General features: G+C 41.9%; 1 protein-coding gene, 1 long non-coding RNA gene and 1 pseudogene across 5 annotated transcripts in view; 1 reads left to right on the plus strand and 2 right to left on the minus strand.

Annotated features, from left to right (window-relative positions):
- Positions 1 to 25,403, plus strand: part of CPEB3 (cytoplasmic polyadenylation element binding protein 3) — a 204,876-nt gene that overhangs the window by 113 nt on the left and 179,360 nt on the right. Inside the window, exon 1 of one of the 3 annotated variants that reach the window (XM_084763890.1) lies at positions 8 to 310. The exons of 1 other annotated variant lie outside the window; for it this stretch is intronic. The gene's annotated coding sequence lies outside the window, so the exon portion shown is untranslated. Of the gene's footprint in view, positions 1 to 7; positions 311 to 25,403 lie in introns of those variants that run through there. One more of the 3 variants, XM_084763885.1, reaches the window with a different exon arrangement.
- Positions 10,289 to 25,403, minus strand: part of LOC311587394 — a 33,734-nt gene continuing 18,619 nt past the window's right edge. Inside the window, exons 3-4 of the long non-coding RNA XR_014775844.1 lie at positions 19,456 to 19,536; positions 10,289 to 10,391 (exon numbers count right to left, since the gene is read on the minus strand). This is a non-coding gene — a long non-coding RNA (uncharacterized lncRNA). The remainder of the gene's footprint in view (positions 10,392 to 19,455; positions 19,537 to 25,403) is intronic.
- Positions 20,765 to 22,501, minus strand: LOC311590378 (cytochrome c-like; annotated as a pseudogene). The gene is made up of 2 exons: positions 22,485 to 22,501; positions 20,765 to 21,171 (listed from the first exon to the last, which is right to left on the minus strand). The product of its transcript is annotated as a cytochrome c-like (transcript).

Genomic DNA, 25,403 nt, shown 5'->3' on the forward strand with positions numbered 1-25,403 from the left:
CACCGCCTCCGTGCGCGCCGGGGTCACGACGCAGGGGCGGCTCGGAGCAGCCTGGGAGATGTAGTCCTCGGACGGTCCCCGCTAGAGGTTGCACAGCCAGCCGGGACCCCCGCCGCCGCCGCCGCCGCGCCCGCCACCGCCGGGCCGGCGCCCTCCCGTTTCCTTCCTCCAGGGGGGAAAAAAAATGTCCTTCGGGCCGCTGTCCGGGAAGTGGCAGCATGTGGCGCTCCGCTGTCAGTAGCAACAAGGTCAGCGCCCCCTCTCCGCGTCTTGCCCCATCAGCTCTCGCGCTCAGGTGGGACGGAGCCAGGTGAGGGGAGGTGGCGTGGAAGGGGCCAGTTTCTGGGCCGGGTCCAGCACGCCGGGCCGCGGCGGCGGGAGGCCGGGCGCTCTGGTCAGCCTCGGCCGCGTCAGAGCCCATCTTCGGGGAGGGATCGCGTGGCTTAGTGCGGGGCTGCTCCGGGGAGGCGGGTAGGTTACCCGAGTGTTCCCACGGGTGCGTGTGTGTGTGTGTGTGTGTGTGTATGTGCGCGTGTGTGGTGTAGACCTGTGTGTGTGCGTGTGTGTGTGTATGTGTGTGTGTGCGTGTGTGTGGTGTGGACCTGTGTGTGTGTGAGTGTGGACGTCGGGGGTGGGACGAGAGGACCACTCTGCCTGTCCAGGAGCCTTCTTGGAGGTGCTGTCGCCCGGCCATTGATGGCTTGCTGGCAGCCTCCAAAGGGAACGCGTTGGTGAATAAACAGCCTTTGCTTGCTCAGCTGTAGGTTGTCAGGGAGGTTTGTTTCTTTCTGCAGCTGGTCGCCGTTAACCATTTCTAGTCTCCTTGACACTTCTAAGCAGGTGGATCCCGGGCGAGGGATCAAAAAAGAGAAAAGTCACAAATCATCCCTCTGTCTTCTCTGATGCCGGTGGGAAGGCTTAGGAGGGAGGAAAGAGCTGTTGTTGACTTAATCAAATGCGTACTTTGGGCGACCTGTGGCGTTGTTTAGTGCTGTGATTGGTGGGATGTTTGGTAGTTTTCCATTGGTTGTGCCTACATTTTGCTACAAAAACGTTGTTGTTTCTTTAAATAGAAATGTGGAAATTTTGAGCCTGGAATGGTTTCTTAGGCCTGTAATCCCAGATTTGGGAAACTGAGACAGAATTGCCCTGGAGTTCGAAGCCACGTGGTTTATATTACGGTTTCCAAAGCAGCCTGGGCTACAGTCTTGCTAGGAGGAAGAAGAGGGGGGGGGAAACCCTTTGTTGTAGGAGTGCAATCCTGTAATCCCAGCACTAGATAGGCGGAGGCAGGAGGATTAGGAGTTCAAGGTCATACTCTACTTCTAATGAGTTCAAGTCTGTCCGAAAAGAACAAACCAAAAGCTTCATGGGCATGCCCAGCAGATCTGGGAGGTTCTTCACAAGTTCAGAACCAGTCCGGGATGCAGAGAGACAGACCCTGTCTCAAAGCAGTAACCATCAAGCCCGCCTTTGTTTTAGTTTTTCTTTGGCAAGGACTATGTGTCTGCAACACACTTTGAGATCCTCCTGTCTAGCGCTCCCTAGATCTGGAATTATATAGGCATAGCCCGCGACACCCAGATCCAACATGTTTTGAAAACTCTTGTCTAATGTGTAGATTTTTACAATAGCTCTTATCTGTGTAAAACTATTTTTGCTCTCTAAATATATTGTTCACGGTCAGGATAAATAAATAAAATACATATGCTTATTTGGCCTCCGATTTCTGAAATAAGCACTTTTATTTTTATTTACATATTTTGAGACATGGTGTTACTATGCAGCCCTGGACTTCCTTATGTAGACTAGACTGGCCTTGAACTCACAAAAATTTGCCTGCCTCTGTCTTCTGGGATTAGAGGCTTGTGCTAACACACAAGGCTATTTTTATAAGGTTTTGGGTGGGCACATGTATGTGCGCAGAAGTGTAAGGTCAACTTTGGGTGGATTCCTCTATAGTGCTCCACTTTATTGTTTGAGACTGGGCCTCTCAAGCCAGAGCTTGTTGGAACCAGTGGGCCAGTGAGCCCCAGGGACCCGCCTATCCTTGCCTACAGCTGCTAAGGTTGCAGATGCCACAGGCACATCTGGCTTTTATATGGGTACTAGGGGCTGAAACTTGGGTTTTCCTGCTTGGATAACAAGTACTTTACATATAAAGCCCCCTAGGAACATGGTTTTACGAAATACTTTACGATGCTAGAATTAATATCCCTTCTCATGGAAAGAGAAATAGGCCTGCTCTCGGAAGGAAAATGGGTACCTTAAGCAGGTATCTAGTATTTAACTTATTTTTTGCTTTGTGTGCTACGTAAACCTTTCTCTATTGTGTGTGTCTCTTTTAAGCAGTTAACCATGTTGGAAAAAGACCAACACAAAACTTAGTTAGCTTTGTGATTTATAATAAAGAGAGTTCCCGTTTCTTCTTAGAATCTTGTGGTGGTTTTGTGTGTTTGTTTGAGGCTCTTCTGTAGCATAGTCCGGCCCTGGGCATAAACCAAAGGTAATCTAGGTGCTGATTTTTCTGCATCTCCCAAGTGCTGGGGTTACAGGTCACCAGCTACTGTGGCCAGCTCTTCTCTTGTTGTTGTTTTCTTTTTGTTTTTAATTTTAAAAACTGGTTTATTTGTATACGTGTGAGTGTTTTGCTTACATGTATGTTTGTGTACTACATGGATGCAGTACCCACAGAGGCCAGAAAAGGGCATGAGATCTCTTGAGACTGGAGTCACAGATAGCGGTAATGAGATGTGGGTGATGAGAATTGAACCTGGGTCCTTTAGATGAGCAGTTAGCTCTCTGAACAGCTGAGGCCATCTCTCCAGTCTGTTGGTTTGTCATCATACCCCGGATCCTCCTTTTAAGACAAGATCTTGCTATGTAGTCCTGGCTGGCATGTAACTCTCTAAATGGACAGGTTGGTTTTCAGTTTGCTGAAATCCTGTTGCCTCACTTCCTGAATATTGGGATCATAGGTGTGGCCCACCATTCCTGCCTGCCCACTTTTAAAGACTGGGTCTCAGCTGGGTGAGGTGGCGTACACCTTTAATCCCAGTACTTGGGAGGCAGAGGTATGTGGATCTCTGAGCTCAAGGCCAGCCTGGTCTACAAAGTGAGTTCCAGGACAGCCCGGGTTATGTAGAGAAACCAAACCAAAGCAAAACCAAAAAAAAAAAAAAAAAAAAAAAAAAAACAAAACCCTCTACTTCTAATGAGTTCAAGTCTGTCCAAAAAGAACAAACCAAAAGCTTCATGGGCATGCCCAGCAGATCTGGGAGGTTCTTCACAAGTTCAGAACCAGTCCGGGATGCAGAGAGACAGACCCTATCTGTCTAACTAACCAAACAAACAAGAAGACTGGGTCTCACTCTAGGCTGATTTACCTAGCCACAGTGTCCTTTAACTGGTAGCAGTTCTTTTGCCAGAAACTTCCAAGTGCAGAGATCTACAGGGGTGATCTATCATATCCTTCTTTAAAATGTGTGTTTTACCCTAAAACGGAAAATATGGTATAGTTCTATTGACAACAAATCCCATTTATATTAGCCTTATTATTTTAAAAATAAATTTTATATTTATATTTTTATAAAACAGCAATTTCCTGTTCTTTTTAAAAACCCTTCTTAGGAGAGAATAAATTGTTTTGGGGACTGTGTGTATACCCTAATAATAAGGCATTCGTTTACCATACCAAGGCCCTGGAGTTTGCTCCTTAGCAACATTAAGAAAAAGAGAGAGAAGAATGACACCCATATAAACAGAAAGATAGGAGCTCAGTAGGTAATATGATACATCACCAAGCCTGTTTAAACCCTCTCCCCCAGCCCACATGGTGGAAGAAAAAAAAATTGCTTCAAATTCTCCTCTGACTTCTATACGACTGTGGAACATATGTAACCCCTTTCCCCAGTAAATAAATGTTTTACAAAAAGAAAAAAATTTAAGAAGGCATTTATAAACTGAGTGCGGTGGCACACATCTGTAATTCCAGCACTGGCAGGGGGATCTCTGAGTTTGAGGCTAGCCTGGTCTACAAAGTGAGTCCAGAACAGCCAATGCTACACCCAAGGCTAAATCTTGTCTCAGAAAATAGAAAGAAAAAAAAAGAAAGAAAGAAAGAAGGAAAGAAAGAAAGAAAGAAGACATTTATAGACTAATATATAAAGCTGGATGTTGTAGCTCACACTTGTAATCACAGCACTTAGGAAGTTGAGGCAGGAGAATTGCTATGACTTGCCAATCAGGATTACATATTTAGTTAAGAGTCCAGCCTCAGCTACAGTGTAAAAACCTGTCTCAAAATCATTATCTGAGCTACAGTGTAAAAACCTGTCTCAAAATCATTATCTGAGCTACAGTGTGAAAACCTGTCTCAAAATCATTATCTGAGCTACAGTGTGAAAACCTGTCTCAAAATCATCATCATCAGCAGCAGCAGCAGCAGCAACAACAAAACCCAATTCAATCCCAAAATAAAAAATGTAAAGTCTTCATTTATCTTCATTTAGTATAAGTCAAAATCATGATTAATAGAATTTATTTAAAAAATTCTTGCATTTGAAATGGGTGACACATATAGCCTCAATTTCAATCTTGTCTGTCAACTTTGCTTTCTATGGCACTTTCATTTTTCAGTAAGACTAAAGGTATTTGGAATTACAATTTACTTTTTGGTTTTGTTTGTGAGATTAAAAAAAAGACATTACTTTTAATTTTTAATTATGTTTATGCAAGTGTACCTGTGTGTGGGTATACACCTGGAAGTTCAGGTGTCTCTGGAGGACAGAGAGGCGGGTAAACTCTATAGTCGGAGTTACAGGCAGTTGTGAGCTGCCTCATGTGGATCCTGGGACCTGAACTCTGGTTGTCCTCAAGAGCAGTATGCACACATAACCTCTGAGGAGCCCTACTCTTTGATTTTGAAGGAAAAAATTTTATTTCTTCACAAACTTGAGCTAGGCATAATATCACACTCCTGTGATCTGGTACTTGCAAGGCTGAAGCAGGAGAATTGTTGTGAGTTTAAAGCCTTCTTGGTGACATAATGAATAGAAGAGGTTTGATCCTTAGCATCGCTTAAAAACAGACAGCCTGTGTCCATTGTCATCCCAAGATGACTCTCATTAGATAGAGGGGTCAGAAGTTCAGGGTCATCGACTGCCACATAGAGAAGTTCAAGGCCTGGCTGGTGTCAAAACCTGTCTCCAAAAGTGGCTAGACACTTGTCTGAGGACACCTGAGTGGAGCCTGACCACCTAACCTGGACTCCTGGGACCCACACTGTGGACAGAAAGAGCTTCTTCAAGTTGTCCTCTGACCACCACAAGCATCGTTGCTGGCCCACCACCAAAAACAGTGTACATGTATTTCATACAGAATTAAATTTGTGGCGAATGGTAGGCAGCCAAAGGAGTATCCAACATGACTATAGGCATTGTTTTTGCCCTGTTGTTACAGTTTTTGTTGTTGTTGTTTGGTTTGGTTTTCGAGACAGGGTTTCTCTGTGTGGCCTTGGCTGTCCTGGACTTAATTTGTAGACCAGGCTGGCCTCGAACTCACAGAGATCCACCTGCCTCTGCCTCCCGAGTGCTGGGATTAAAGGCGTGCGCCACTCCGCCTGGCCTGTTGTTATAGTTTTAGTAGAAATTAATCTACTGAAAATGTAAAAAGATTTTCGGGCAAGAATAAGAAGTGACAGTGTTGCGTATCCTTAAGAGTCATATAATACGTTAATATTCTATAATAGATTTTAAAACAGTTGCTTATGAACTCTTGTAAATACATCCAGAAATGTAAAGTAATGAATGATTTAATTTTCTTCTATCACACTTGTTTTGAAGTGTCTGCCAACATGGGTAATAATGGTTTTTCAGAGAAATAGTGTAACATCTTAAGAACTGTCCTCCCAAGAACTGTCAATTGCGAGGTTGGTGATAAGCTGTGGGTTGAGCCCTCATTTCAGGCTATGGAAAGTTCTTTGTTAATTCCTTCAGCAGATGTGCCCAGAGACTTCATAATGTAAATAGGCACTGTAATAGCAAATTAAACTACACTTGCCCTTTAGGAGCCCAGAGAATATGCTTAGCAAATGAAAAGGTACTCACACACGAACCGTTATGCAATGATAATGTGGCAGGGTATGGAGAAGTCACTTGACTAGCATAGGAATACCAAGGAGCTCACAAGGTTGTAGAAGACCCACGTTATTATTAAAGAGAACGCCTTGAAATGGGAAACGGCATTACCTTCTGTAAACGCAGAGACAGAGAGCATTTGGGGTCTGGATTTGGATGAAAAGATGTAAAGATAAGAGTTAATCTCTGAAACTCAGGTGGTAAGTCTCTGTTAAATAACTAGAAAAATATGTTTGTCTGCTGTGTGAAATAGTGAAAAGGCTATGAATTAATTCAGCAGTGGGAATACAGTGAGAAGTAAAAACAAGTGCATCTGCCTTTTTGAAGTTTACTGATTGGTGGGAGAATAAGAAGAAGTCCTAACTTGGAGTTGTGCAGTTACAGAATTATAATTAAAAGGTTGACAGGGACGCCAGGGCAAGCTTTGCTGAGGAACTATCTAGAATACTAAGGACTGAAGAAGAGCAGTCATTAACTAGGAAAGAGAGGAAAGAGTATTCAGGCCGCATGTGGAAATGCCCCATGAGGAAAGGGCTTTGATCAATAAAAGACACTGAAACAAAGAGAGATATTAGAGTAACTTTGATCCCCAAAGTTCAAGTGACCAGTAATGTAGAGCTCCATAGGCCCATGTTAGGAATTTTGCCCTTAGGAGAGATGGAAACTCACATGGGTGGGGTAGGCCTCACACAAGAAAGAGACCTATTGTGTGGAAAATGGCATTAGTTTATAGTTAGAGGTTTGCCCTGGAAATTTTGATCAGTGTGTCCTTTAGTGGTACCTAACTGGCCCTTCTGTCTCTATTTGTTGTTTGTTTATTGTAAAATTAAAGGGCTTTTCTAGGGCTGGAGAGATGGCTGAGAGGTTAAAAGCACTGACTGACTGTTCTCCCAGAGGTCCTGAGTTCAATTCCTGAGCCAACCTCATGGTGGCTCACAGCCATCTATAATGAGATATGATGCCCTCTTCTGGCGTGGAGGAGAATGTGCAGGCAGAGCACTGTATACATCATAGTAAATAAATAAATACATACATATTTAAAACAAAATAAAGAAAAAAAGAGAGGGTTTTCTAATATCTGCCCTGGCTCCCAAATAATGATACAGAGGCCTATTATATTTATTAATATGCTTCCAGCACTATAGCTGTTAAGATATTGACCTATTCGAACCTGTCTGTGCTGGCCAGGACTACTTTGCAGCCATGAGACCCATTACTTGCCATCTTAGTCTTGCTCTGGGACGTCCTTGTTCATTTGTGTCTTTATGGTAACTTCCTCATGGTGACCCTCTGTCTCTCTGAGACCCCTTCACTGGGATCTGAGGTCCCACCTTAACTCTCCAGTCCAGCTAAAGGCTGTTCAGTTCTTTATTAATCAATCATAAAATGATGGAGAAGAATTTTTACACAACACTGAGACAGGAGATGCTTCAATAATAATGACAAGGCCAATGCCTTGACTTCAACCAGTTCTCTAGGTACAGAAATCTATAGGCATAAGGTTATTGTGTAATTCAAATGCTTAGTTCTGTTAGCTGTATTAAGAGATAAACTGGCCGGGCGTGGTGGCTCACGCCTTTAATCCTAGTACTCGGGAGGCAGAGGCAGGCTGGTCTACCAAGTGAGTCCAGGACAGTCAAAGCTACACAGAGAAACCATGTCTCGAAAAACAAAACAAAACAAAACAAAACAATACAAAAAGGGGGATAAACTGATAAGAAACACAATTTTATAAGAATAACAGAAATCAGAATAAAGGGCTCTTTCCCTTACATTATTAAGCTATGTACAATAAGAACAATCAGCTGGGCGTGGTGGTGCATGCCTTTAAATTAATCCTAGCACTTGGGAGGCAGAGGCAAGTGGATTGATGTGAGTTTGAGACCCGCCTGGTCTACAAAGTGAGTCTAGGACAGCCAAGGCTACACAGAGAAACCCTGTCTCAAAAAACCACACACATACACACACACACACACACACACACACACACACACACACACACACAAAACAAAAAACAAAAAAAAAATCATGAAAACTATAGGTAAGAATTTACCTGTCTAATCTATTTGTATTTGGCAGTCTCGGAGAGAGTATTGTATGTATTTATCCTATCTTGGTGAGTTCAAAGTTCTGTACTTAAATCACTTTTTATCATATCTTGCATTTATCAACCTAAAAACATCTTTTTAGAGTTAAAAACATTTCTTAAATGCCAAACACCTTAAGCTTAATGTGAGACTATAACTGTTTAGTCTTCCACCCTATCAGAGACCTGAGAAGGATACATATTACCTGATGATATAGGAAGTGCAGAGCAAGCAGCTACCAAAACTGTAGAAATGACTGAGACTGTTGGCTGCCTGGACAGTCACTCAAGGTTCCTCTGGAACATTGGAGAATCCATCTTCAGCCTACAAGCCCAGAATATCTGACAAGCTTTTATGTGAAGCAGGAATTATGAAGGACTTGCCTATCTTGTCCTTGTAAAGTTCAGCAGTCGAGGGCTGGAGAGATGGCTCAGAGGTTAAGAGCACTGACTGCTCTTCTAGAAGTCCTGAGTTCAATTCCTAGCAACTACATGGTAGCTCACAACCATCTGTAATGTGATCTGATGCCCTCTTCTGCCCTGTGGGTGTATATGCAGGCAGAGTACTGTATATATAATAAATAATAAATCTTAAAAAAAAAAACAAACCAAAAGTTCAGCAGTTGACTTCTGTGTCCCACTTGTCCATATCTTGGACAGCATGCTGCAATTGAGACAAGGGCAGTTTCTTGCCCAGTGCTAGCTTGCCACATTTGAAGCAAACTCAAAAAGGAGGTTCTTTACTGCCCATCATCTTTTTTTGAATTAGTATGGGGGTACTTCTAGGAGCTGACATTTCTTACTATCAAAAATACCTCTTTTTTTTTTCCCCAGAGACAGAGTTTGTCTTTGTAGCCTTGGCTATCCTACATTCACTCTGTAGACCAAGCTGGCCTTAAACTTACAGAGCTCTGCCTGCTTCTGCCTCCCAAGTGCTGGGATTACAGGTGTGCACCACCATGCCCGGCAATAAAACATCTTTAAATGACATATTTTATAGACCTTTGAGGCTTTTGAAGACCGTCTATCTATAGTATATCTGAATAGGCATTTTTTTGTTTTGTTTTTGTTTTTGTTTTTTTGAGACAGGGTTTCTCTATGTAACAGCCTTGGCTGTCCTGGGCTTACTCTGTAGACCAGGCTGGCCTGGACTCACACAGATCCGCCTGCCTCCGCCTCCCTAAAGACATACACCACCACTCCCAGCTATAGCAAATAATCTTAAACAGTTTGGAATAGCAGCTTTCAAAGACTAGAACTTCACATTACATTTTTAAATGACCTGCACAGGTATAATACCTTAAACAAGATTTGACACATAGGCACAGAATGTTGTAACAAAACTAACCTTAAACTTGTATCAATATACAAAGATCCATACCAACATAAAAATTTTGGATTGTTGAATGCTATTTAGTTTTAATGTAGATTCAGTATGCCCTTTTATCCTATCACTCCTATATTCCCCCCTTTTTTTTCTTTTAATCTGTTCTTTTTAAGAGTAGATAGGATAGAAAGGATAGAGGAAAGAAAAGAAAGAGAAAAAGAGATCCCTCCTTTAATTTGTTTCCTTCCTGACCAAGACTACTGACAATTTGCAATCAACCCCCTTAAATAACAACAAACAGCTAGCACCCTCCAAATGGCCAAAAACCACCCACCTCACATTTTGGGAATAAGACATCATTCTCTTAAAATTGCTTCCTGCTGTCTGGGGGAAATGACATCTTTTGGGGAACCTAAGAAATTTGGAAAAATGACCAAGTCCTGGAAGAGCTAGCTGTATCATTTGTTGTCCAGTCTCCGTGTGATGGAAAAGTATAGGGCTTAACTGAAGCTCTAGCTGGAATAGTCTTTGAGGCCGGAACATCTTAGCTACCCATTTAGGCACTCAGAGGAAGGGTAACAGGTCACCAAGAAGAGACTTGATATCCTGTGAGCATATACAGGGGGAGGAAGTCCCCCTCAGTCACAGACATAGGGGAGGGGAGTAGGGGGGAAGAGGGAGGGAGGGAGGAATGGGAGGGTACAAGGGATAGGATAACAATTGAGAGTTAATAAAAAAAAAATGTTCTGGATGCAGGTTTTTCAGGAAACAGCTATTAAAGTGGTCTGTAAGGTTGGATCATGTGGGAACTTGTCTTTGGTGTCTGTCTGGTCCTCTTGTTCTGTAAACATAAAAGCTTTTTAAGGTAATGTACATTCTTGCATTGACACATGTATGGACTGTGCAGTGTGCACAGGCAGCTAAAGGTGATCTCTTCTCCGAGTCGGAGCAGGAAAGGCATCTTTCCTTCTTTAAAGTCGGTTTAGTCTACATAACCAAACTGTAACATACGTTTTCAACCAAGCCATATGAAGAGATGGCATGATAAATCCTGAGGGATGTGTAGCCAACAAGGTTTATTGGTTATGCAGAGCCATTTTCTCACGTCTCAGAGCTGTTCCCATGTAGAGGGGTCAGCAATTCATGTTAGGTGTTATTTTTCTTAGTTTCTTCCTTCATGTCTGTAGTCAAGATTTTCAGAAGGTCTTGCCTGGTCAAATCTGATCTTTATTAGTTTTGAAGGAATTCGTAGCTTTTCTTCTCCTGTTGAAATAAAGGCAAAACCTTTTCCCCAATGCAGCGCATTTCTTGTCCTCCATTCTGAAGTTAGCATATCTATAAACTGAGCTAATTCAGCAGTCCTTTCTAAAATCCCGTGTTTTTCTTTTTCTTTTTCTTTTCTTTTCTTTCTTTCTTTCTTTCTTTCTTTTTTATTGCAGCTGTGCATTTGTCTCATTGACATTTAAGAACTTTAAATTCAATAGAGCATTATTTAATCATCTCTGAGAGATCCCCTGTTCTATGAACATTTCCTTTAAAGTCCTCTTAGATTTCTCCATAATTGCTTGTCCTGTAAGATTATGAGATGTACCTGTAACCTGTTTTATACCCATATGTCTAAAATATTGTTGTATTCTTATAGATGCATATGTCGAAGCATCATCAGCTTCATTCTGTAAAGGCATTTCCAAGATTGTCATCACATCTAATATATATGCAATCTCAGAATCAGCCTTTCCAGAACTCAAGGCAGACCCATTTTGAAGCCTTTGGTATCAATTGTATGATGTATTACCACATGTACATATTTTAATTCTCCAAACTCCACAAAGTAAAACCCATATAATCTATTGCTCTAAAGTGGCATCATTGAACAGTATGTGTATTCTTTTTAATATTTTTTATTTAATTTTTTAATTTATGTGCATTGGTGTGAAGGTGTCAGATCTTGGAGTTACAGACAGTTGTGAGCTTCTATATGGGTGCTGGGAATTGAACCTGGGTCCTTTTGAAGAGCAGGCAGTGCTCTTAACCACTGAGCCATCTCTCTAGCCCTAGTATCTGTATTCTTAACTCAACATATAGAGTCCAATTATGTTGGATTATAGCTGAAGGTTATTTTAGCCATATATGGCTTTAATTCTATTTGACCTTCTGGATCTATGCATTTAATTTAGACTTTGTTTTAACTGAGACAATTTCCCAATTCCTAGGCCCTGTGTAGATTCCTTTTGAAATGGCCAAGCTAGATTCCAGGAATCTTGTGAACTGTTATATCTACTCCTGTATCTACGAAGTCTTCAATCTTGATTCCATCTAAGTGAAATTTTAACTCTGGTCTCTTATCATTTATATCAGTTTGCCAAAATGCTTGTTTTCTGGTCTCCTGAATTTTCCATATTAACTATACTGTACAATCTATAAAGCTGCTTGACTTTGATATCTTGGATTTTATTGTCTATCTTCAAAACAGTGTTGCTTAATTGTTCTGCGGATGAGTTTCTCCCCTGCTGACCTGAAATGGCTGACTTGAATTTGATGGCAGAGTTTCCTAGGGCGTTTCCCACGAGGAATGACCTTGTCTGTCCCTCGCTCATTTGCACTCATTAGTTCAGCGCTGGCTTTTGCTATCCCTTCTGCAGGCTCCAGGAGGCCGGGCCTTCTTTTTGGGTTATCTCTAGAAAACACGTTGTTTCTAGGAGTGCCTAGCTTGCCACAATTAAAACATTTGACACTTTGGCTTTCTTAAAACCTTTAAAGGTTACTTTTCCTATTAAGGTTGCATCCCTAACATTTTCCAAATCTATCATTTCTATGGGATTCCATCTGAAATCTTCATAAGCTTGTGGGTCTATGGTCTGCTAGCACTTGTCATAAGCTAAAGTTGGTTTTTATTAACTTTTGGCTGACTTTTCTTTATTTTCATTATATAGTGGTACAGCCGGGTGTGGTTTTAGTTCCTTTATCTCTATCTTAGTGTCTTTCTCATTTTTATATATATGTTTTTCTAATTTTTCTTCTAAGGCTTCTTTTTTTCATATTTCTCTTTTTCTTGTATCTCTAAAGCCCTTCCCCCTGTTTTTGAGATGTACAAAATCCATTATGGCTCTTATGACTAGAATAAGAAGTGCCAACATCATAATAATATAATAATCATAATTGGTATTGTACCCATTTTAGTTTAGTCATTTATGTTTTTATCTCTTGTCTAATTTTAAAAAGATTGTTTATTTATTTATTTATTTATTTATTTATGAATTATTTGTACAATGTTCTGCCTGCATGTAATGCCTGCAGGCCAGAAGAGGGCACTAGATCTCATTATAGATGGTTGTGAGCCATCATGTAGTTTCTGGGAATTGAACTCAGGACTTTTGCAAGAGCAGCCAGTGCTCTGAACCTCTCTAGCCCCTTTGTCTCTATTTTTAAGTCATCTAATGTGGCATTATACAGGATTCAAAAGCTCTGTGATATTTTTTCATTCTTACATGTCTTATTCTTTGTAATTTTATTTAACTATCTTTATTTTATTAATTTCAAGCTATTTATATCTGTCTATGATTTTTTTTAAAAAATCCAGTCTCTTTCTTTCTTTAGCATTTAAGCACAATTCCTAACATTATTATCTGATCAGAGATTTGGCTGTGCTCGGGTTTTAGATTTTTTTGTGTGTGTGTTTATGTCTCTCTCTGCTATTCAGCTCAGCACAGTGCAGTGGCTAGTTTTATCCCAGCCCTTCATGCTTGTCGCACAGCTGTATGAGAACTGTAGTCCCCAGTAATTTTAAACCTAACATCCATAGGATTACTTTAATTGCTTTTGTTTTCCTAATTCTAGATAGAGGCTTCATTGGCTACTCACAGAGGATGGTCTAATACCTATCTATTCATTTGCATTTGCATCCCGAAAAATAGGATCCTATCATTCTAATGGGGTAGTTACAGAAGATAAATAATTTGCAGATGTATCATCATTGACCAATGTGCACTTTTCTCATAAATGTTGGAACACATTTAAAAAATTATCTTTGAGCCAGACATGGTATGTGCGCCTTTAATCCAAGCAGGAAGAGAGAGAGAGAGAGAGGAGAGACAGGAAAAGAAAGGAAGGAAAGAAAGAAGCATCTTAGTTAGGGTTACTGTAGCTGTGATGAAACATGATGACCAAAGCAACTTGGGAAAGAAAGGGTATATTTTGCACACAGTTTCATAGAACAGTGGATCATCAAGCGGTAAGGACAAGTCTGGAGAGATGGCTCAGAGGTTAAGGGCACTGACTGCTCCTCCAGAGGTCCTGAGTTCAATTCCCACCAACCACATGGTGGCTCACAACCATTCATAATGTGATCTGATGCTCTCTGCCCTCTTCTGGCCTGCAGGTGTATGTAGAGCCAAGAGTACTCTATACATAATAATAAATTAATAAATCTTGAAAAAAAAAAGGTGGGGAGGACAGGAACTCACATATGGCTGGAACCTGGAGGCAGGAGCCAATGCAGAGGCCATGCTGCTTACTGGCTTACAGCTTGATTGCTTTTTTATAGAACGCAGGACCACCAGCCCAGGGATAGCACCACATACAGTGGGTTGGGCCCTTCCTCCATCAATCACCAATTAAGAAAATGTCTTACAGCTGGATCTTATGGAGGCATTTTTTTTTTAAATCAAGACTTCCGCCTCTCTGATAACTCTTGCTTGTGGCAAGTTAGCATAAGACTAGCCAATACAGAAAGAAAAAAAAAGTATAGGGCAGCATAGTATATTTTCTCTTCTGTAGCTTAGCCCTGGAATGTCCATTTTATTTAGATATTTTGCTTTGTTGTTGTTGCTGTTGTTTTTATTATGTGTATTTGTGTTTCGAGACAGGGTTTCTTTGTGTAGCCCTGGCAACCCTGGAACTCACTCTATAGACCAGGCTGGCCTTCACCTCAGTATCTGCCTGCCTTTGCCTCCTGAATACTGAAATTAAAAGTGTGGGACACTACCACCCAGCTCTTTTGACTTTTTGTTTTATAAGGCAGGGTTTTTCTTGTAGCCCTGGCTGTAGACCAGGCTGGCCTCCAACACACGGAGATCCGCCTGCCTCTGCCTCCCGAGTGCTGGGATTAAAGGCGTGCGTCACCATGCCTGGCTCTTTTGACTTTTTAGACTAGTTTTACTTTGTAGCTCAGGCTGGTTTGGAACTCTGAGTGATCCTTTTGTGTCAGTCTCTTTTGTACTTGGATTATAGGCTGGAGTGTATTTTTATGAGAAAATGTATATGGAAGATACTTTTCCTTTTCAAACAGCCATGTTTTTCATAGAACCACTGAAAATCTGGTCTTGTAGACCCTAGAGTTTCCCCAGACCTCTTCCAGACAACATATGAAGTCCACATAATAATAGGAAACATCGTTTCATTTTCCACTGCATTAACACTTACACCAATGGCATAAGCAACTTCAGATAAAAATTCCTTGTACATTAGCATCATTCAAAACATTGAACCCAAACAGCACTAATGGTCATATATTTACCATAGTGCATGCATTAAAAATTAAAACCAAATAGTTTCTTTTACTGCTCAAGGTTAAGCAATTAAAAACTCTTTTTGTTAGTCTTTAGATCTGAATATTCATATTTCTAGTCTCTGTATGTGTAATGGGTATGATATACCCTTCTCCATCTCCAGCATGATAGCCAGGTGCAGTGGCGTCCACTTAGTCCACCTTGTCCCTGTGCAAGGGAGATGGAAGTGGGATCATTGCTTGAACGAACAGGTTTGAGGCCAGCCCTGTAATTCTAGCACTCAGGAGGCTGAGGCAGGACAATTGCTAGTCCTAGGTCAGCCTGGGCAGCATAACAACACCCTGTTTCAAAAAACAAGTCAATAATTAACACGAATAGCCCAAGTTGAAAATGGACAAAATATCTCAACAGACATTTCTCTAATGATAGTGAGCAAATGAAAAGATGTATATTATTTTTCATTAGCCTATATGTCATATGGACTAAAGTGGGTTTTGTTTTGTTTTCTTTTTTTTTTAAAGATTTATTTATTATTATGTATATAACACTTTGCCTGCAGGCACAACTGCAGGCCAGAAGATCCCATTATAGATGATTGTGAGCCACCATGTGGTTGCTGGGAATTGAACTCAGGACCTCCGGAAGAACAGTCAGTGCTCTTAACCTCTGAGCCATCTCTCCAGCCCTTGTTTTGTTTTCTTTCATCTGAATTTGTTAGAACTCAAAGGACGTAGGAGTTTGGTTGGTTTGCTCTGGGTTTTGATCCTGGGCATTGAGCCTAGTATTTGAACCAATGAGCTCCCTTCTCAGTGCTCAGTGCTTTCTTTTACTATGTACATTTTCTTGTGTTTTAGTTTTTTCCTCCCCTGGGAAGTTCTTGACTCTGAATTGACAGTAGCTGTTTGTGGCCCCTGGAACACAAACTGTAGCTATGTGCTACCCAGAATTTAAGCAATTTGGCATCAACTTGCTGAAAATTTAGGAAAAAAAAATTAGCCGGGCGTGGTGGCGCACACCTTTAATCCCAGCACTCGGGAGGCAGAGGCAGGCGGATCGCTGTGTGTTCGAGGCCAGCCTGGTCTACAAAGTGAGTCCAGGACAGCCAAGGCTACACAGAGAGACTCTGTCTCGAAAAACCAAAAAAAAAAAAAAAAAAAAAAAATCAGGCAACATTTTGTAAATATTTTTAAAGCAAGTATTGGGCTGGCAAGATGGCTCCCTGGGTTATTAAGGCCTTTGCCAACAAGCCTGACAACCTGAGTTTCATCCCCAGAACTCACACTGTGGAAGGACAGGACTGACTCCTGCAAGCTGTCCTCTGATCTCCACGTATGCAAGTACATAAATGATTGCTTAATGCATGCTCTGGAAACCAAAGTCAGACTTACTAATTTGTTATTTTCAGTCCCAGTTTGCCATTGAGAGGGAGAAAACAGGACCCCACAATTAGGAGTAGGAGAGCTTGTCTGTCTGTCTGTCTGTCTCTCTTCTCTCTGTCTTTTCCTCCCTCCCTTTGCTTTTATGTGTATGATAGTTTCACTCGCATGCATGCATGGCTGTGCACTTTATGTGTGTAGTGCCTGAGGAGGCCAGAAGAGGGTGTCAAACCCTGTTACATGTGGTTCTTAGCTACTGCCTGGGTACTAGAAACCTAGCTTGGCTTCTCTGCAAGAGAGGTAAGTGCTAACTGCTGAGCCATCTCTCCAGCCTTGAAGGGTTCTTCTTTTCTTTCTTGTTTTTTAGTTTTTTGTTTGTTTTGTTTTTTGTTTTTGTTTTTGTTTTGTTTTGTTTTTAGTTTTTTGAGACAGGGTTTTGTATGTACCCACGCTATCCTGGAACTCCCTCTGTAGACCAGGCTGGCCTCCAACTCAGAGATCTTCCCACCACCACCTCCCGGCTTGAAGGTGGTTCTGTTTCGGCCAGGTGCCTCTATGAAAAACACACGTCACCCTCATGCTACATGGTGAAAAACTGAAAATTTCCCTCAGAGATAAAACAGAATGTATGCTCCTGAAACCTTCATTCAACAATGTCCTAGAGGCCCTAGTCAGGTCAATTAAGTGAGAAAAGAAGCAAAGGCATCTGTTGGTTAGATTTTGTCAACTTGACACAAACAGAGTCACTTGAGAAGAGAGAGCCTCACCTGGGGAAATTGGTCTGTGGGCATTTTCTCTCACTTGCCAGTTGGCATGGCAAGGCCCACATCCCACTATGGACAGTGTTACCCCTGGACAGCTGGGCCCGGCTTGTATAAGAAAGCAGGCCTTGGGAGGGAGGGAAGAATGGGAGCATACAAGGGATGGGATAACCATTGAGATGTAACAAGAATAAATTAATAAAAGAAAGGAGAAAAAAAAAAGAAAGCAGGCCATACAGACCAAGCCAGTGAGCAGCACTCCTCCATGGTCTCTGCTTCAGGTCCTGCCTCCTGGGTTGTTACTTGAATTCTTGCCTTGGCATCCTTTGATGATGGATTATAACATGTAAAGTGAAATCAATACTTTCCTCCGCAAGTTGCTTTTGGTCTTGGTGTTTAATCATAGTGACAGAAGCAAACTAGGACAGAAATTGGTACTGGACTGGCTGTTGCTGAGACAAACATGATCATGTTTTTTGGGAGGATTGTGGGAGCATTTGAGGCTTTGGGCTAGAAAAGGCCTTTGAATTCTCAGAACTTTCTGAGCTGTTATGGCAGCTTGGAAGATAGGAATGTTGAGAGAGGTGCAGATGACGGGGGTGGGGGGGTGCAGGGGGTCAGGGGGCTTGGCTTGTGACGTTTCAGAGCGAAGCAGACCAGTCAGCAGCTCTCCTCTGTGGTTCTGGCCTCTCCTCTTATTTGAGTTTTTGCCGTGACTCCCTTCATGACGACTGTGGTTTGGACATGTGACTGACATAGGCCCTTCCCTCCCCCAAGTTGCCATTGGTCAGTATTTTATCACAGTAACAAAGAAGCAGACCACTTGGAAAGGAAGAAGAAAAACTATGTTATTTGCTGATTAAAAGACCTTGTGCTTAGGAAATTCCTAGGCGGTAACTCCCTTTGAGTATGTCTTACTTTTTTCTGCTCTCTGTTAGGGGATGTACATGCCTGTGCTGTGGGGTGTGTCTTTCTTTCTGAGAACCTTTCTTCACCTTTTTATTTGAAGTCTGTATTAAAACATTTTTAATGAGGCCCAGCATGGTGACTGGTGCACAGGAGCCACGGGCAGGTAGGTTCTGTGAGTTCAAAGCTGGCCTGGTCTATATATAGTACGATCCTCTCTCCAAACAAAACAAAGTAAAACACAATGAAAATATTTTCAAGGAATAACACAAAACAAATATTAGAAACAGCCAGGTGGTGGTGATAGTGGTGGCCCCTGCCTTAATCCCAGCACTTGGGAGGCAGAGGCAGTTGGATCTCTGTGAGTTTGAGGTCAGCCTGGTCTACAAAGCAAGTTCTAGGACAGTTAAGGCTACACAGAGAAACCCTGTCTCCAAACAAACAAAAAACCAAATATTGGAACCAAAATGCAAACTTAACAAGATTATAGGTTGTAAGATTAATATGGAAGATCTATTGTATTTCTGTACATTAGCAGTTTCCAATCCAGGAATAAAAATAAGAAAAAGTAGTTTCATTTATTAAAACATCAAAAGGAACCAACTAAGACGGAATATAGCTCAGTTGGTAAAGTACTTGCCTAACATGCATAATGTCCTAGGTTCAGTTCCTAGCACCACATAAACCTTGGGGTGGTAGTTAATAGTAATCCCAGCACTGGGGAGTTGAGGCAGGAGGATCAGAAGTTCAAAGTTAGCCTCAGCTATATAGTAAGTTCAAGGTTAGGTTAGGCTACGTGAGAACAACGACACTGGGCTGGCAAGATGGCTCAGTGGGTAGAAGCACTAGATACATGGTCCTTGAGTCCAATCTCTGGAGTCCAGGGTACAAGGAGAGAACCAGCTCTTGACAGGCTCCCTCCATGTGTGCACTTTGACCTTCATGCATCCATACTCACATCCTTACATGTCAAGTGCACATACAACGAAGATGATAAAATGAAAATAAAACACAAAGGAATCAATTTAACAAAAGAAGTGAATAACACATGAAAACTAAGAAGGTGGAAAGAGTTCATCAAAGTCTATGTGTGAGTGCGTGCGTGCGTGCGTGCGTGCGTGCGTGCGTGCGTATTTACTATTTTAAAGCTTGTAGTAACTCCCTACACTGATCTATACACGCAGGGCAATTACTGTCAAAATTTCACCTTTGTAGAAAGTGACAAATTGATCCTAAAGGTCTCACAGAAATGCTGCTGATCTAGAGGAGCCAGAGAGCTTCCTGTAAGAGAAGACCCAGGGCTGACAGAGAGGACTCTTAGTTCTGACTCCCTGAGTTTGATCCCCAGAACCTACTTGGTTGGGGGAGAGAACCCTCTTCTCAGAGCTGTCCTCTGACCATCACACATTATGTCCTGCATACATGTGCTCTCCCAACTGAAAAATAAATAAAATAAAGGTAAAAATTATTTAAAAGGAAGAACCAAGTTAGAGAATTCACATCCCTGACTTAAAAATAGTTTTCTTTATTGTGATGCTTGGGATTGACTGCCGGGCCACATGCACGTAGGCAACATTGTATCACTGAGCTGCATCTCCAGCCTCAGGCTGATCAGTGCCATTTGTTTAAGATGGAATTCCTGTGGACCATGCTGGCCAGGAACTCTCATCTCTGTATTTATTTTTATTTAGTTTGGCTTTATTTATTCTATATAGCCTAGGATGACTTTAAACTTCTGATCTTCTTGCCTCCACCTTGAGTACTGATATTAGAGGCAGGTGCTACCACAGCTAATTTATTTGATTCTGGGTATTGAAGCCAGAGCTTGGTACTCTTATCAGCTGAGCTACATCCTCAGCTCGTATTTCTTTTGTTGTTGTTGTTGATTTTTTTTTTTTTTTTTTGGTTTTTTTTTTTGGTTTTTTTTTTTGAGACAGGGTCTCTCTGTGTTAGCCTTGGCTGTCCTGGACTCACTTTGTAGACCAGGCTGGCCTCGAACTCACAGCGATCCGCCCACCTCTGCCTCCCGAGTGCTGGGATTAAAGGCGTGCGCCACCACGCCCGGCTGTTGTTGATTTTTTAACAGTAATGATAACAGTTCCTTAATTCCTTACATACATAGAATGTTTAAAAAACTTAGTATATATTTTCCTCATAGTTTTGTCCTCAGATTTGTGTGTGTGTGTGTGTGTGTGTGTGTGTGTGTGTTAAATACTCATTATTTGATATCATACACAAACCACATAAGTGTCTTTCAGTGGCAAAAGGCAGCATCCTTGACATAGGGAATTCTAATTAAGTCAGCACTGCCAAGAATAGACAGTTGCTTCATGATGTTTAGCCTCTGCCTGTAACAGGCCAGTGAACACCAAGTGAAACACAGGTGGATCTTCTTGTTTCTGAGACAGTGAGAGTTTCCCCAGGGTTTAAACATATTCATATACTGTTATATAACTCTAAATATAAAACCATTATATAGGTTTGAGTTGATGCCCCTCTTTGTTGAATGTATAGCATCACTGATTAAAATTAAGTCCAGTCTTGAGAGAGGGGGAGCAGTGATGATAGTATGTAGGCAACTGGATTGTTTTTTGTTGTTGTGTTTTTAAAAGATCATATGCACTTTACTACAAGTCAGTTTTACTTAAATCAGACTGTCCAACAAAAAACATTGTTAGCCATTCATGATCTCAATTTTGGTGTACGAATTAAATTATGGTACACATAAAAAGCCATGAGACATTTGCTTTGTAATAAATAAGGCAGTGGAATTACTCACTGTTAGCCTTTTTAAGATAAGCTATTAGGTCTGCCCTTTCTTCCTTCTTAATCCCTGCAAAGGTCATTTCTGTGCCAGGGATGTACTTTTTGGGTTTCTCCAAATATCCATCAGTGTACTCTCTTGCTGGGTGATGCCTTTGTTTGTGCTGTGAGAGAATCCAGTGGCCTGATCTGTCTTCTGCCCAAAAAGACTGTGGAGATTTGGTCCAGTCTTATGCTTGCCGCCCTTCTCCACAGTGTGGCACTAGGCACACTTCTGAACAAAAATCTTCTTATCTTTCTCAACATGGCTTATTTTTTAATTTGCTCCTGGCTGGTTGACACCACAAACATTACAACCCAAAGACAGCCTCTGCCCTCAGATTTGTAATTGAGGAGACCAGGCTTCTAAAATCCTAAATAGATTTTTAAGGTTAGATACAACAGAGTAGCCTTATCATTTTATCTTAAGTGTGAATAGTTTATTTTATTTTACTTTTTTGGTTTTTCGAGACAGGGTTTCTCTGTGTAGCCTTGGCTGTCCTGGACTCTATTTGTAGACCAAGATGGCCTCAAACTCAAAGAGATCTGCCTGCCTCCTGAGCGCTGGGATTAAAGGCACAGTGTGAATAGTTTTGAGAGTAAATAAGTGCCATGTAGTATTGCCAAATAGGACAAGTACAACCCTATTAGAAAAGTCAGTGTGTGGTTATCCTGTCAGCGGCTGACGAAGGGCATCTGGGTCTTCTGACTCTGCTCCTCACACCACAGTTTCTCATGGAATATAGTTTAAGTTCCTTTCTTTTTTCTTTTGCTTTTTGAGACAAGGTTTCTCTGTGTACCCTTGCCTGGACTCACTTTATAGTCCAGGCTGGCCTCCAACATACAGAGATCTGCCTGCCTCTGCCTCCCAGTAGTTCCAGTTTCTTCCCATTGTTAAAAATCCAATAAGAGGAGATTACAACTCAAAAAATACATACATTACATATAAACATACAAATTGGGAGCACCCAATTCCATAAAACCAACATTGCTAGAGGCTAAGCCACAGATTAACCCCAACACTGTAATTGTGGGTGACGTGAATACTCTACTTCCCCTAATGAACATGTCTTCCAGACCAAACAAAACAAAACAAAGCAAGAACAACAACAACAACAAAAAAAACCCCAAAAAACAAACAAAAACACTGAAATACCAGCGTGAAATGGCATAATTGACCCAAAAGCCCTAACAGAGGTCCACAGACTATTCCACTCTGGCGTTACAGGACAGACCTTCTCAGTTTCCGTGAAAGCTCCTTTAAAATGGACTCGCAGTGTTACTTTGAAGCTATCAAGCTTTTACAAGGTGGATCCTGCCTGTGGAGGTTGATCACTAGGGACAAATAGTCCAACGGCTTCGTACCCCTAGTTCTGGCTGTGGCTCTGCTTCCTGTTCTCTACTCTGTGAGGCATTTCTGCCGCATGCTTGCCCTGAGCTTGCCATGCTTCCCTGAAACTGGTGAAAACATGAGCCAAAATAAACCTTTCCTCCCTGAAGCGGCTTCTGCTAGGCTATTTTGGTCACAGTGGTGCTGAAGTAACTAACACAGAAAACTGGCCAGTCAATAGCCATGACTAACCTGAGCATGCGCTTCATAAGGCTTTGGGGGTGTTTGCTTTTGAACAGTTTGGTGAGTCAGGCTAGAGAAGCTAAGTGTTGTAAGAGCTCACCAGGCCCCAGTTATGTTCTGTTTCTACCTGCTCTGAGTGCCTCAGACAAGGAGCCTCAGAATTGCAGACACATGCTGGGTGCTGCTTCCAATCAGGGTAACAAAGCCCTTTGGAGAAATTGTTGAGTCCTAACTGCAGCCAGAAATTTCTAGTGTTTTCAGTACCTGAGCCTGGAATATCCGGTCTCAAAGGGAAGTTGTTGAAGTTTGCTGTGCTGATACACATCTGTGATCCCCTACCCAGGGAGGATGGCGCAGAGGACAGCTTGGGCTACACAGTGAGTTTAGGAGCATGGATGCACAGGAAAGAGAATTGTTCAGAAAATGATGGTGCTTGGCTGGCAAAGTGGTTCAGCGGGTAAGGGCACTTGCTGCTGCCAAGCACTGGACAGTAGGAGGAGGAGGATTAGGGATTCAAGGACTGTCACAAATATATAGTGAGTTTGAGGCCAACAAGAACTACATGAGACCCCTGTCTCAAAACAAACAAACAAACAAACAAAACAAACCCAAGCCAAACCAAAAAAAAATTCAAAATGTCTTAATACATATATACTTAACCCCTACTCAGATCTAGCCAATGGACAGGACATTCTCCACAGTTGAGTGGAGAGTGGGGACTGACTTTCACACAAACTCTGGTGTCCCATATTTGACCACGTCCCCTGGATGGGGAGACCTGGTGGCACTCAGAGGAAGGATAGCAGGCTACCAAGAAGAGACTTGATAGCCTATGAGCATATAGAGGGGGAGGAGGTCCCCCTCAGTCACAGTCATAGGGGAGGGGAGTAGGGGAAAAGCGGGAGGGAGGGAGGAATGGGAGGATACAAAGGATGGGATAACAATTGAGATGTAATATGAATAAATTAATAAAATATATATTAATATATATACTTAAAATATATTTGGCTCTTGTATACACTGGGAAAGTGCTGTACTATTGGACTATGTCTCCAGCCCCTCTTGATATTATTTATTATTTAATAATTCATGTGTGTGTGTGTGTGTGTGTGTGTGTGTGTGTGTGTGTGTTTTGGCATATGTACATGTTTGGGTGAGTGCTGGAGCAGGCCTGAGGCATAAGATCTTCTGGAGCTGGAGTTCTAGGAGGTTGTGAGACAGGATCCCTCATCAGGACATGGGATTTACCAATTAGGCTAGGCCAGCAGGCCCCAGGAATCCTCCCATCTCTGCTTCCCCAGAAGTGGGGTTACAAGTATGCCCATCATACCCTGGTTTTTGGTGTTTTGTTTCTTTTTTTGTTTGTTTTGTTTTTGTTTGTCGTCCCCCTCCCCGTCCCCCCCCATTCCCTCCTCCCCCAGATAAGTTTCCTCTGTGTAGCCCTGGCTCTCCTGGATTCATTTTGTAGACCAGACTGTCCTTGAGCTCACAGTGATCCACCTGCTTCTGCCTCTCATAGTACTGGGATTATGGGTGTGCACTATTGCACCTGGCTGCCCTGCTTCCTTTTTAAAATATTTATTTATTATATATACAGTGTTCTGCCTATATATATGTTTGCAGGCCAGAAGAGGGCACCAGATCCCATTATAGATGGTTGTGAGCCACCACGTGGTTGCTGGGAATTGAACTCAGGACCTTAGGAAAAGCAGCCAGTGCTCTTAACCTCTGAGCCATTTCTCTTATATGGGTGTTACAAACAGGACTCTAATCATCTAGAAGAGCCACAGGAGATCTGAACCATTGAGCCATTTCTTCAGCCTCTATTTATCATCCCTAAACTAGAGTTTCCTTAAAACAAAACAAAAATAAGGTGGAGGGAGTGGGTGGTGGCTCAGAAATTAAAGTCAGTTGCTGTTAAACTTGATGACCTGAATTCAATCCCCAGGACTTGCATGCTGGAGGAAGAGAACTAGTTCACTCCCCACCCCCTCCTTTCCTCTCTCCCCCCATTTACACACACACATACACACACACACACACACACACACACACACACACACACACACACATAATAAATGTAAAAAAAAAAACCAACATGAAAATGCAAGCAAAAGAATTGTAGCTTTTATTATTTAGAGTTATGTGAAGATTAACTCCCTAAGGCAGTGGTTGTCAACCTTCCTAATGCTGCAGTCCTTTAATACAATTCCTCATTATGGTGACCCCCAACCAGAACGTTATTTTCAGTGTTATTTTATAACTGTAATTTTGCTACTATTATGAATTGTAATGTAAATATTTGTGGAGATGAAGGTTTGCCAAAGCAGTTGAGACTCACAGGCTGAGGACCACTGCCCTAAGGCATAATAAGAAATTCCTATGCAGTTCAGAATGTTAGCTAGTATAAACATTGTTAACAGATGATGAAGAAATTCCCAATACACAAAAATTTAAATCTAATAAACAAAAGAAACAGAAACTATTAAAAATATCTGCATTCATAGCTGGGTGTGGTGTCAACACCTTTAGTCCCAGCACTTGGGAGGCAGAGGTAGGCAGATCACTGTGAGTTAGAGGCCAGCCTGGTCTACAAAGTCAGTTCAAGACAGCCAGGGCTCACAGAGAAACCCTGCCCCAACACACACACACACACACACACACACACACATCCTGTGGTAGTTGAGATCCTACCTCATTGTATTCCATGTCCAGAAGTAGAAAATACAGTGTGTAGGAAGAATTGGCATAAGAAGTATCTGGAGCTGATGTGCGGGGTACATGTCTTTATTTCCAGAACTTGGAGGCAGAGGCAGGTGGGTCTCTGTGAGGTTAAGGCCAGCCAGGACTACATAATAGGTGTCAAAAAGAAAAGGTGTGTGTGTGTGTGTGTGGGTAATCTGGCTAGTAAGATCTAGTAATCTGGCT

The sequence above is a fragment of the Acomys minous genome (genome assembly GCF_964271855.1).
Source record: "Acomys minous genome assembly, chromosome: 2".
Taxonomy (NCBI): Eukaryota; Metazoa; Chordata; class Mammalia; order Rodentia; family Muridae; genus Acomys; species Acomys minous.